Raw genomic sequence first — 12,533 nt, 5'->3', positions numbered from 1 at the left:
TGAGATAAAATATGTTCGAATATAGTCGATTTATGATGTGCATTGGCAAGCCTCTTCGTGGTCAATAGTCAGGTTCAGCGCTGTGATTCAACGATGAGACGAATGATGGGACGAATTAGGGCCGTTGAGGGCCCCATGTTGGTTCTACTTGACTTCGGAACAGGTTGTCGGCGGCAAACAACAGGGACGTAGAACTACATAGAACAAGATGCTCTCCGAGGAACTACAAACCGTCTCCTGAGCATGGTTTTGACCGGATCAGCAACTGATTTTAGAAAAAAAAAACAAAGCTTTACGGAAAAAAACAAACGTCACGTTCGATCACACACATAGCCTACTCCGCTGCCAGATGCGTAAAAATAAAGGATAAAACTAGTAAGGCTGTGTTCCATTTAGTGAATTTTCACTTAAATTTGACACTTCGAAAATAAACTATAATGTTCGGAAATACCTCTGTTGTTGATCTACCAATTTTCGAGATGGTGTTTGTCAACATTGATTCCTGGTCCGTAAGAAATATGTCTGATACAAATGCATCTGTCAAATTTAAGTGAAAATTCACCAAATGGAAGACAACCTTAATGCAGCACTATAAATACCTTACTAATTAATATGGTTTACTTCGTAAGTAAGTTTCGAATGGAGTTTCGAAGAAAGGAAATTGAAACAAGAAATTCACGTTCACCTAATTAAAGTCATCTTCAGAGTTGAAGCCTTTCGCATAAGTTTATTAAGCATTGGAAAGCTAAAAACAGTATTCTGAGAATAATTGATTACCAGTTTCTATGGACAACCTTCAAACTTCCTTCTTTCCGCGTTCTGTTTCATTTCAAAGCAGAAAGTGTGTGGGAGTGAAGATTTCATCTTCACGTTCTACCTTAAATTCTTCTAAATTAACGCCCAAACAGACAGGTGTGTAAGACGATGAGCCGTGCCGAAATGATTCACCTTGCCGGCGCTGAAATCCTTTCACTCACCGTAATTGTCTCATTAATTTTGGTCACGGTTCTGTGGGGAGGAAGACGACAGATGATCCCATTTTGCGGCTATTGCTACTCATTGTTCGCCTTGTGATGGATTTGGCACCACCACCGTCATGCTCATCGGATGCCGGTCGACTTTCTTGGGTCGATGGCCTACGGCAACGCCATCCTAGTCGACGTGACGCCTCCAACAGTCTGCCGTCGCCACGGGATGGGGCTCTTTTCAAGGTCTACTCTATGCCTCTCGCTTCTTGGTTGTTAGCATGACCTGTTGATTAGGGGGATATTCAACAATTTGTTGATGTAATGGATTGTTGATTGAAGCTGGCGGGGACAAACAATTTGATTAATCAAAAGGCATATTTTGAGAAATCTGAATAAGACAATGGCGGTCATCATTCGCTGGTGGAGGAGGAGGTTTTTTAGCTGGGGATTAACTAATCGGGTGACGCGGTAACTAGAAAGTTTTTATCCGTCAAATTATATAGTGAGCTAGTTTACATGGAATTTGACAGTCTCAAAACCGTCCAAAAAACGAATGTCATTTTGTGGGTAGGTTGAACTTCCAACCGTCCAACGTCCCAACCAGCGAATGACTACTGTATTGTTACCCCTCATGACATGTGAGGAGGTAAATTAGCACCATGCTACTATGTTGAATGGAGGCGCTGCATTCTTCCGTTTGTTTGGGACAGCTGGCGACGCACACATGCGGGCACGCTTTTTCGAACTGTCATCGGAGTGCTTAGAGGTTCGTTGTTGATTTCCCTTTCAGCACCGCATGTCAACAATCACGCGCCTCCATTTTCGACGCGTTTGTATCGACTGAACGGCGGTTTTCTGTTACATACTAACTGGTTAACGCCCGTGGTAGGGCCAAGCGAATTCCATTCGTCAGTGTTTACGTGAATCTAAAAAACACGACTTCGACGCAAACATTTAGCCGCGGCCTGCTGCCACCAGATAGTCAAGTCGTAACTCGGCTTCAGAGCCGTTGATTCTCGGTTGTTTGAAAAGCTGGCAACCAAATCCGATACAATTGCACCAATTCATGGAAAATACTGTTGGCAAATTGCCATAAAGGATCACGTTACAGCCATGATGCAGTTTTGCACAATTCAAACAAATATTAGTACATAGCTGGATGATTGAGGTACAGCAACGATGACGGTGCGATGGATGGATTGTGGGCGCCAGCCAGCTCACTCCATGATTGGCATCCGTTGTGAAATTAGATCGACGTGTGAGGACGGGAGTGTGACGTGTGAGATGTTTGGATTTTGGGGTTGAAATGAATTGAGTAAACAATACTCGGAAATGTGCAAAGGGAATTCAATCAGCTCCACTGAACTCGAATCGTTTGTCCTTTTTGGCACCTGCAAAACAACTCCTATGGGAAAAATGTAACACGTTACAAAATCAATCAAAATGGTTCGTGATGGTAGAAGCTCCCGGTGACAGCTTAAATATTGGCAAGTTGAAGAGGGTCTGCGAAGGACAGATTTTATGAATTCACATAACCAGTGTTTAACTCTGTATTGCTATGAAACATGGCTACGGATGTCTGAACAATTTCGATTGAGATAGAATTCTTATGAAACAAGAATTCACCTAACGCTGCATGCCAATCATACAGGAATCTCGATGGCCCTGGAGAAGGACATCAATATAAGGTTGCCTTCGTAATTCCGAGGAATAGGAAATTTCAGCAACGGAACATGGCCACCTTCCTAATGAATTTCTTCAATTGAGGAGGCATTTTTATAAGACTGAATTTCCCCTTGAGCTGCATGCCGATCTCATGGAAATTTTGTGGAACCAGGATAACGACATCAAACTTAGGGCGGTCTTTCGAAAGCTTTAAGTAGGGGATGACGAGGTTAGACGGCCACCCGTTAGATTATTGAAATGATCAACTCTTGAAATGATCAACTCTTGAAAAAAAATAATGATGCAGAGTTCTCTGCTTTAGTATATTTTGTGTTGTAAAACACATTCTAGCTTGATAACAAGTGAAACGTCAAAATAAACAACAAAAACAAACATTGCGCACGACGGCGGTCTGCATTTTGTGAAAGTTAGCTTATGGAATGTATTGCTTCAGAGCTATCATATAATTTACCTTGTAAAAGTAACGTTACTATAAGGAAAATACATGTCTGTTCGATGTACTTCTAGTGAAAAATATACAGTTTTCATTAAATTATGCGGTATTATAGAAGCTGTTACAGTTTGACATGACGGCCAACTTTGATTGGTTGAAACTGCATGCATAAATAATAATATTTCCACCAGAAAATCTGAAACATCCGTAAAAGTAGTCAATTCATAAAACTAGGTTCAGGGCTCCTAATAAGCTTCTGTTACCGGCATTATAAGTAACGGGCGAGTCATAAGTAGCGAAACTAAATTCTAGATAAACATTTCAAAAGGTCTTATCTACATTGATTGATTCTCTTCATCGAATTTCTCTTCCACTAATAACCTAAGAGGAAGAGGTGACAATTGGCTTCTTCCTCTTTTATTTCTATCTCTATCTCTATCTTACGCACATGAAATCAGCCAATCAGGAGCTGGTTCACGTTTGACATAAAAGTGGTTCACTTTCGCCCCGTATTGTCACATCTTCTCTTAGCTAATAACTAAGCTGCAAAACCTATCCCTGTTGTATTTGACGTTTTGAACGGTAGATAAGAACCTTTTTTTATCAAACTATGTGGTCAAAAGAACGCGAAAACTGTTTTCATAGCAGTCAAAGCTGAACATTGCATTAGGTCCTAAGTAACATTAATCAATTCTCTTCGACGACTTGTTAGCAAACAAATATGCAAAGTTTCAATCTTCAAGGAATTTCCGAGGGAACTTTCTGCAAAGGGAACTTCTGGCAAGTTCCACGGGAACTTTTGGAAATTTCCAAGGGAACTTTTGGCAAGCTCCAAGGGGAATTTTGCCAAGTTCCAAGGGGGCTTTTTCCAAGTTGCAAGGGGACTTTTGCCAAGTTCCAAATGAAGTATTGGCAAACTCCAAGGGGACTTTTGGCAAGTCCCAAAGAGACTTAGTGGCAAGTTCCAAGGAGACTTTTTCCAAGTTACAAATGAAGTATTGGCAAACTCCAAGGGGACTTTTGGACTTGCCTTTTCAAGGGACTTTTCGCAAGTTTCAAGGGAACTTTTAGCAAGTTCCAAGGAAATTTTTAGCAAGTTCCAAGGTAGCTTTTGACAAGTTCCAATGAAATTTTTAGCAAGCTCCAAGGGAACTTTTGGCAAGTTCCAAGGGAACTTTTGGCAAGATCCAAGGGAACTTTTGGCAACTTCCAAGGAAACTTTTGCCAAGTTCCAAGGGGACTTTTTCCAAGTTGCAAATGAAGGACAAAAGTTCAGTGAATTTCTTCTAATTTCGATGCACTTTTCACGGCATCCTTCTCCCATGTTTCGTTAACTGTTATAGCAATCTGTGATCTTTTCTCAAGTTTTGTGAACCTCTCCCAAACTCCGTGAACTTCTTCCAAGCTTTTCCCATGTTCTATGAACTTTTCCAAGTTCCTGGAACATTACCCAGGCTCCGAGAACTTCTCTCAAGTTCCGTGATCTTCCTACAAACTCCGTGAACTTCACTGAACTTCCCTTAAGATCTGTGAACCTACACAGATAAAAATTCTGAATTTTAATTGTGATGTAAACATTCATTCACGTAAACTTAAATTTAATTTCACACAACCGAGCAACTTGTAAACAATGTTGTTAACAAAGATGGGCTTTTGTATACAATATTTGCTACATTGCATGAATTGTGCTAGAACTTTACATGATATATAATGTAAACTTATATGATATATGACGCTCCATTTGTGTGCATCATATTGAACAGAAATTTACACTACTTTTCGAACTGTGTATATGAAGTCCTATGTACTTCTTCAAATTCTTTCTAAGAAGTAAGGTTGCCATCATTTCTTCATTTTGGCGTAGGAACAAAATAAGGTTTTAAGCATGAAGCGGCCTATTATTCGAGAAATCTTATTATGTTCTGTGGGAATTACTAGGGAGCTCTACCAGTGGAAGTACCGATCAAAGAATATAGGACAAATCAAGAAAACTTCTTGAAAGTTACGAAGGAAGATCTTGATAGTTTCTCAAGAGCTTCTGGAATTTTTCGATGGGTCTTCTGGGAACTTGATAGCTTAATAGAAACTTCTTGGTAGTGCCGAGAAAACTATTGAGGCCTTCCGAGCCATATCCGAGAACACTTCTGGTATTTACAAGGGAACTTCAGGGAAGTGATGACGCAGTTTGGATCTGACCGAACTTTAGTGAAGTTCTGAGGGAACTTCAATGAAGTTCAGAGGGAACTTCAATGAAGTTCAGAGGGAACTTCAACGAAGTTCTGAGACAACTTCAACGAAGTTCTGAGGGAACTTCAACGAAGTTCTGAGGGAACTTCAACGAAGTTCTGAGGGAACTTCAACGAAGTTCTGAGGGAACTTCAACGAAGTTCTGAGGGAACTTCAACGAAGTTCTGAGGGAACTTCAACGAAGTTCTGAAGGAACTTCAACGAAGTTCTGAGGGAACTTCAACGAAGTTCTGAGGGAACTTCAACGAAGTTCTGAGGGAACTTCAACGAAGTTCTGAGGGAACTTCAACGAAGTTCTGAGGGAACTTCAACGAAGTTCTGAGGGAACTTCAACGAAGTTCTGAGGGAACTTCAACGAAGTTCTGAGGGAACTTCAACGAAGTTCTGAGGGAACTTCAACGAAGTTCTTAGGGAACTTCAACGAAGTTCTGAGGGAACTTCAACGAAGCTCTGGGGGAACTTCAACGAAGTTCTGGGGGAACTTCAACGAAGTTCTGAGGGAACTTCAACGAAGTTCTGAGGGAACTTCAACGAAGTTCTGAGGGAACTTCAACGAAGTTCTGAGGGAACTTCAACGAAGTTCTGAGGGAACTTCAACGAAGTTCTGAGGGAACTTCAACGAAGTTCTGAGGGAACTTCAACGAAGTTCTGAGGGAACTTCAACGAAGTTCTGAGGGAACTTCAACGAAGTTCAGAGGGAACTTCAACGAAGTTCAGAGGGAACTTCAACGAAGTTCTGAGGGAACATCGCCGAAGTTCTTAGGGAACTTCAACAAAGTTCTGAGGGAACTTTAACGAAGTTCTGAGGGAACTTAAACGGAGTTCTGAGGGAACTTCAACGAAGTTCTGAGGGAACTTCAACGGAGTTCTAAGGGAACTTCAACGAAGCTCTGAGGGAACTTCAGTGGAGTTTTGACGGAACTTCAACGAAGTTCTGAGGGAACTTTAACGAAGTTCTGAGGGAACTTCAACGAAGTTCTGAGGGAACTTCAACGAAGTTCTGAGGGAACTTCAACGAAGTTCTGAGGGAACTTCAACGAAGTTCTCTGGGAACTTCAACGAAGTTCGGACGGAGTAGTAGTTGTAGTTTTTTCAAGAGTAGTCAGTGTCAATAGCTGATTTCTGGTGATCCTGTCCTATGGGTTAGATACCTTTGTTAAGTTTGACGTGTTTAATGAAGCAGATGACTGCTGCTTCGGCTGATGGGTCATGCGATAGGGCATTCCTTAGAGACTTCCTAGATTGCTGATCATTGGGGCCACCAATTTGTGTTCAACTGTCATTGCAAGTGTCGCAAGTTTTCCATAAATTGAAGGAGGATCCAGAAGTCGCGGATAATGAGCCCAACCCAGTGCTTAATGTTGGGACCAGAAGTTGACCGGATGATCTGCTTCACAATTACCGGTAATGTCGCAGTGACCCGGTATCCAGAGGAAAACTGTATTCGACGGTGTGTGTTTTTGGATCCCCTAAATCCAGGGATACCTCGGGAACTGGGATTCTAGAGCCAAAAGGGCACTGGCTTTGATGTTTTATAAGATACAGATGGGTTTGTTGGCGCTCATACGGACACAGTGGAGAATGGCTGCATATTCCTCCGAGAAAATAGGTCAGGGAGTCGGAAAAAATGACCCTCTTTAGGGTCTCGATACCAAATTTGACTTTTCCTCTAGGTTTAGAGCCGTCCGGTGGTGGTGCTCGAGGTACTTAGTCCCTAGAATCTCGGCGACGTAAGTGCGCATCTCTTCAGAGAGTTCTCTCCGTATTTGAATCGCCTGGCTACAGAGAAATCGACACAAAGTGAAGAGTCATCTCCTTCCCCTGGCTCCGTTCCACTGGACGCTGGAGGGGAGTTTCTGAAGGGCCAGGTTCTCATGAAGTCTGTTCCCTTCTCTGAGGAGGCATATCTCTTCAGGTCCGGTTGTTTATCTAGAAAACTGATTGTCTTCGGCTCTAGTGTTGATGCCACCTGGTATTTGAAGGGTAAAACTCCAAGCTCGACGCAACTCGAGTCTGCGGGAGGGAAGGGAGCAACCCTGCCACAGTGCAGATGGCTTTGTTGTAGGTGGCAGTCAGTCTGGTGATGAAGAATTCAGCTGCTGGGCAAAAGAGCTCTATCCCATCTAAACTGCTTATACAGAAAGTTTCAAAATCAAGCAGGAATGGGAACCTTTTGGGATCAGTGTGTTTTTATCACTTACCATCACACGTAAGGAGTAGAGCTTCAACCCAGTTTCAACGAGTGAAATGAACAAATGCGTTCATTATACATCAACGAATACGCGTTTGTTGATATTCACCAGTGCATGAATATTCAACCCAAAATTGCCAAAATCAGAAGCGATCCTCAAAAGCAAAATAGTGAAATCAATTTTGTTCAAAATTATTATTTAGAATTGTGTTGACCCCAGAACCTAGATCCTCGATATTATCATCAATTCAACGAGAAAGAATAATTTTCCATCGATCTGTGTGCAAAATCCAACACGACACGTTCTTCAGCGCTATATTTGTGTAAAATGAAAATTATCATTTTACATTTGATCTCCAAAATCATCCCCACCAAGATGAAGACGAATATTACTATTGACAACAACAGAGGCGATAATGAACATCTATAGCCATGAATAAAGAAAAACAAATGTTGGTTTCGATACTGCCTTGATTAAGATATGGACGATGGATGGATTTGAGTTCACTCACTCGAGAAAAAGTTACACAAGCTGCGGACAATGTTGACTAATCATGAACACTAAATGTTCATGAATAATGAATAATGAACATTAAGCTTATGTCACTTTTTCTCGAGTGAATGAGCTCAAATTCATCGGTGCACTCATCCATTGTGATTATGCAAAATTCAAATTCATGCAGGTAGTTGGTCTATCTGTTAAGGTTGTCTTCATTGTCAGCTAAGTTGAGTACGACAGAAATTATTTTTATCAGCGCTGTTTGGGATACACCAGGCCAACGACGAGTTACGATGAAAGTAATCTTGTGCTTAAATTTCATCTGTTCAGATGTGCTTGATTTGGATCATATAAGATGTTAGTGTTTTCCCCATTTCACGTCATTGGTATTCAAATTGGCCACCACCGATCTCATCTTTATCACCCTCATTCTCGATTTTGAATAAAACCGAAGACAACAAATCAAGAAGACTGGCAACTTTGCCAGAATCCAAGCGACAGATACAGAAGCGCTACGTTTGAGTGAAGGTGGAAGCAACGCATAGAAAAATGAGCAAATACACAAACCCTTCGTCTAAGGATGTACCTATCTCATAGCGTTCGTATGAGAAAATGGAAGAGTTGCCAGTCTTCTTGATTTGTTGTCTTCGATAAAACGGAGCTAGGCACACGAGTTAATGGTATGGTTAAGGTGCTACGAAACATAGTTCACAAATGACCATCAAGATGCCTGATTCCACTTTCACGTCAAATTTTCTAGAGTACAAATCTCGGAAACTATTGCGACTTCACTCATGAAATTCGCTTCTCCATGTTTGCTGCACTGCAGTAAACGTTGAGAAGCAGTTTTGTATTTATTTGATAATATTCGTACTTACTTGATAAGTGTTTTGTTGGAGGACGAATTCTAAATTGTTAACACCAATAAACCATATAAGAATCATGGGAAAATTCCATATGGAGCAATCTGCCATTCGTTAAGCTACAGTGACTGTCATACCTACATTGATAATTAATTCAGGTATTTCGTCATACCGCAATACATTTTTAAATTGCCCCATCTATCATTTCAAAAGTTGCACAGTCATCAAAATAGTTGGTTTTCTTAATTGCCAATGTCATCCGACAAGGCACCCATGAAATTATCATCAAAAGGCCGTCCAGCCAGGTACCACTGTGTGTAATTCAATACAGTTGTCAACATATTCACCGCCCGCTCCAACGTCACAAATCCCTGGACAGGTGCTGCGGGCGGCGGTCTTCGGCACCCACCAACGACCGCCGAGTGATGGCAAGGCCACAGAGCACCACACCAGCACAAACACAATCGCATCCTCTGTATTACCACCGCACATACCAACACTTAATTATGGGTCATTAAAAGCGCTTTGAATGTGGCAATCAAAATTAATAGAGAAAATCATAAATTACAAGCCACCGCCCCCCCCCCCCCCCTTCCCCCTGTCAAACCAACGTTCGCGATATAAATTCCCTGTACACACCAAGCACACATGAAACGAGCAACACAAAAATTATTATGTTTCATTTTTGAGATTCTTTGCGCCACCGGGCACTTTATGTCATGCATCTTTTGATTATTTACGAGGATGCCTTAAGCCTTGCAGGAGGTAGGAGTCAGTCTTTTTCATTTATCGAACTTTAAGTGTATTCTAGAAACGGTTAGTTCTAATGTTCGAAAACAACCTAAATTCAAGTTTTCCAAAGTCAGCTTTCTATAAGCATGGGAATTAAAAATAATTTTCCTAATCGAATTGGCATTGAAGTTGATGATCTCCGCTAATATCCATCAATGTTGTCACTCCATAAAATTATAAATATATCCCACTCCCCACATACCGTGCGCGTGATTCTGCCCCCATAAGAACCACCCACGGCAGAAACCCAATCGCAGAGTCGCTCATCCAAGTGACAATCTTCGCCGCATTGTTTTCCTTCGGCAAGTCCTCCCGAACATTTCCTCTCCCTCGCAGACACGCTACTCGTCAGTATAATATGCTACCACATCATCATAAATTCCGCGAGCTGGCGCACCTCCTTCCTCCTTCCCAGGCATCAAAGGCATTTCGGATGGTACGCGCGCTCTCGCGCCCGGCCGGTCTTCGGAATCGTTCAGCAAAGACCAGAGCGGAGACACTGGCTGAAACAAAGACGGAATACCATCCATAAATTAAAATAAAAATCTTCCTACATGACATCTATCTCAATCTAGGCGAGATAAAATAAATTTATTGGCTGCGACAGTGCGTCGCATACGGCTATTTTCGGTTTGAATCCCTCCCTCTCTAGAAAAGAGAAAGAAAAAGTGGAAAGCATTTCTTGTGAAAACAGTTTCCCGACTCGTATAGGACCCACTTGTCTCTGTTTAGTAGCTAGTTCAGCTCGTTGGTAGTGTTATTATTTTGATTTTAACTCCTTCCCTCTTGGCTCTTCCGAATGCCGCAAAGGTGGAGGGAAGAAGAATGGCTCCGCGGTGTGAAATATGCGTGAAACGGTTTCTGAAGTATCTCCGACGAGCAATTTCGTGCTTACTGAAATAGCTAGCCGGGATTAAACGAAGTGAGTAATTAGGGAATTCGGAATGGCACTCATCGGTGGTGTTGTTGTGAATGGATTATGGGGAAGTTTCAGTAATTATTGTGTGAGTTTATCGATTTTAGAGCGGAGACACGCCGAATCTTCTTATTCAAGGAACTACAGGCAGTGCTGAGGATTGGCATTGTCATTGAAAGTTTTCACGCAAACCTAAACCTTTGGCAAAAACTCGTCCATTTGTTCGCCAATGACAAAGACAGGGCTGTTACAACAGGCGCGGATTTCGCGATTTTCGCGGATTATTAAAAGATTTGAATTTTTAGTCGTGAAAATCACGGAGGAACTGCGTTAATTTTCCTTCAGATGGCACAGCTGTTCTTGATGGTTACATATCAGAAGTTACGCATACACTTAGTTTTATTAATTGTTAACAGAGGGCACTCCTGTCAAAACGCGTGGCACCTCTATATATGTATGCATTTAGATTAACATCCGAAGTCCCTCCTTTTTTACATATTCTGCACACAAAATACTTTCTATGCCCCACCTTTAACACGATTTTTCGCCGTTTTTATAAGAATGGGGCGGAATAGAAAGTATATTTTGTGTAAAAAAGAAGAAACATAGGATGTTAATCTAAATGCATATATAGAGGTACCAGACATGTTGTGCAGTGTCAGGTACTTTATTCTGAAGTCTGTAAGAAGGTCATCAAAATGCATGGCATGTTGGGAGATTGAGCTCGTGAGAGCGAATTTCCTCTCTCAAATTTGATTTTTTTTACATCTCTGGGGACTGGTAGTAAAGCGGGTAAAACGAAATTTTTTTTTATCGAATTGTAGCTTGTGTTGGCCGCACTGGCCTGAGCGCACCTACCGTGTCAGAACATCCCTGCAGTGGGTTTGACAGCGGAGTGACAGGTATCGATCTGACACCGGGGTGAGTAAGGAAGAGGATAAAAAGATAGAGCCACACGATTGGAATCGAAAATTATAACATTCTCAGTCCTAAATGTTTCTTATGCATCTATTATTAAATTGAACTTAAATTAATCTTAAACTAGTGAACCTAGGTGCTAAATATTAAAATTAACCGTGAAATTGTTTGAGCCGGTAAGCTGAGATCACTTAAAACTATCTTAAACGAAACTTAATTGCTATTAGTTATAACTAGGTTACCCACAACAATAACACCAGCTTTGCAGTAGTGCCGCAATTCTATTAGACACTACAATCGGTGAGAAACTTAAACTACAGTGTTTCCTCGAAAATTACTATTAATCCACTTAATTATGTAGGATATTGCCGTCAATTGCGTTTCAAAGGTCACGAGAGGATTAAACCATATTAATCTTACCATACGAAAGCCAATCGGTAAGATCATACATAGGTACAGTAATAAACACAAAAAAAGCTAAACTCTATTACCATTAGGACAACCACAATAATCAGGTCGAGAACCCACTTAAATCCCAGCCGGGAGTTATATGCTAAAGGAACTAAACGTAAGTCTTACCGGCTAAAATTACAATCTAAACTTACATCTATAAAGCACAAATACTGAATTTAATTGATACTTTTATGAAACACAAAATTGATAACTAATATTGATCACAAATGTCCTGCATCTTACAGGAAAATTATATTCTCCCAAAACCGAATATTGCGTTTTATTGCCGTCGGTGGAGAATTATAACATCGGAAAATTCCTATTAAAACGATTTTTAACAGCTTGTTTAATAATAATTTCCAGAAAATAAGTGAATGACTTCTTTAGGCTTTCGTTCACTTTTCTTGACCTGAATTCGCATCGAAAGCTAATTATTTCAACTTATCTCTATTTATATACGGAGATTTGTATTACTTCCTACGAGTAGAACAGCGCCATCTCTGTGGAAAATTGCCTGACTATATGATTAATTGTTTATGGTTAACTTCAAAGAAAAACGACCATGCT

The 12,533-nt window shown here is 41.0% G+C and overlaps 1 long non-coding RNA gene across 1 annotated transcript; it reads left to right on the top strand.

Moving 5' to 3' along the window:
- Positions 1 to 11,483: 11,483 nt before the first annotated feature.
- Positions 11,484 to 12,262, top strand: LOC135701112 (uncharacterized). The gene is made up of 3 exons (XR_010517619.1): positions 11,484 to 11,813; positions 11,875 to 11,950; positions 12,011 to 12,262. It is a non-coding gene; the product is annotated as an uncharacterized LOC135701112 (long non-coding RNA).
- The last annotated feature ends 271 nt before the right edge of the window (positions 12,263 to 12,533 follow it).

The sequence above is a fragment of the Ochlerotatus camptorhynchus genome, unplaced genomic scaffold (assembly GCF_037179485.1).
Source record: "Ochlerotatus camptorhynchus isolate MF236.1 unplaced genomic scaffold, CSIRO-AGI_Acam_v1.1 ptg000150l, whole genome shotgun sequence".
Lineage (NCBI taxonomy): Eukaryota > Metazoa > Arthropoda > Insecta > Diptera > Culicidae > Ochlerotatus > Ochlerotatus camptorhynchus.
This window is presented reverse-complemented; position numbering and strand designations above follow the sequence as displayed.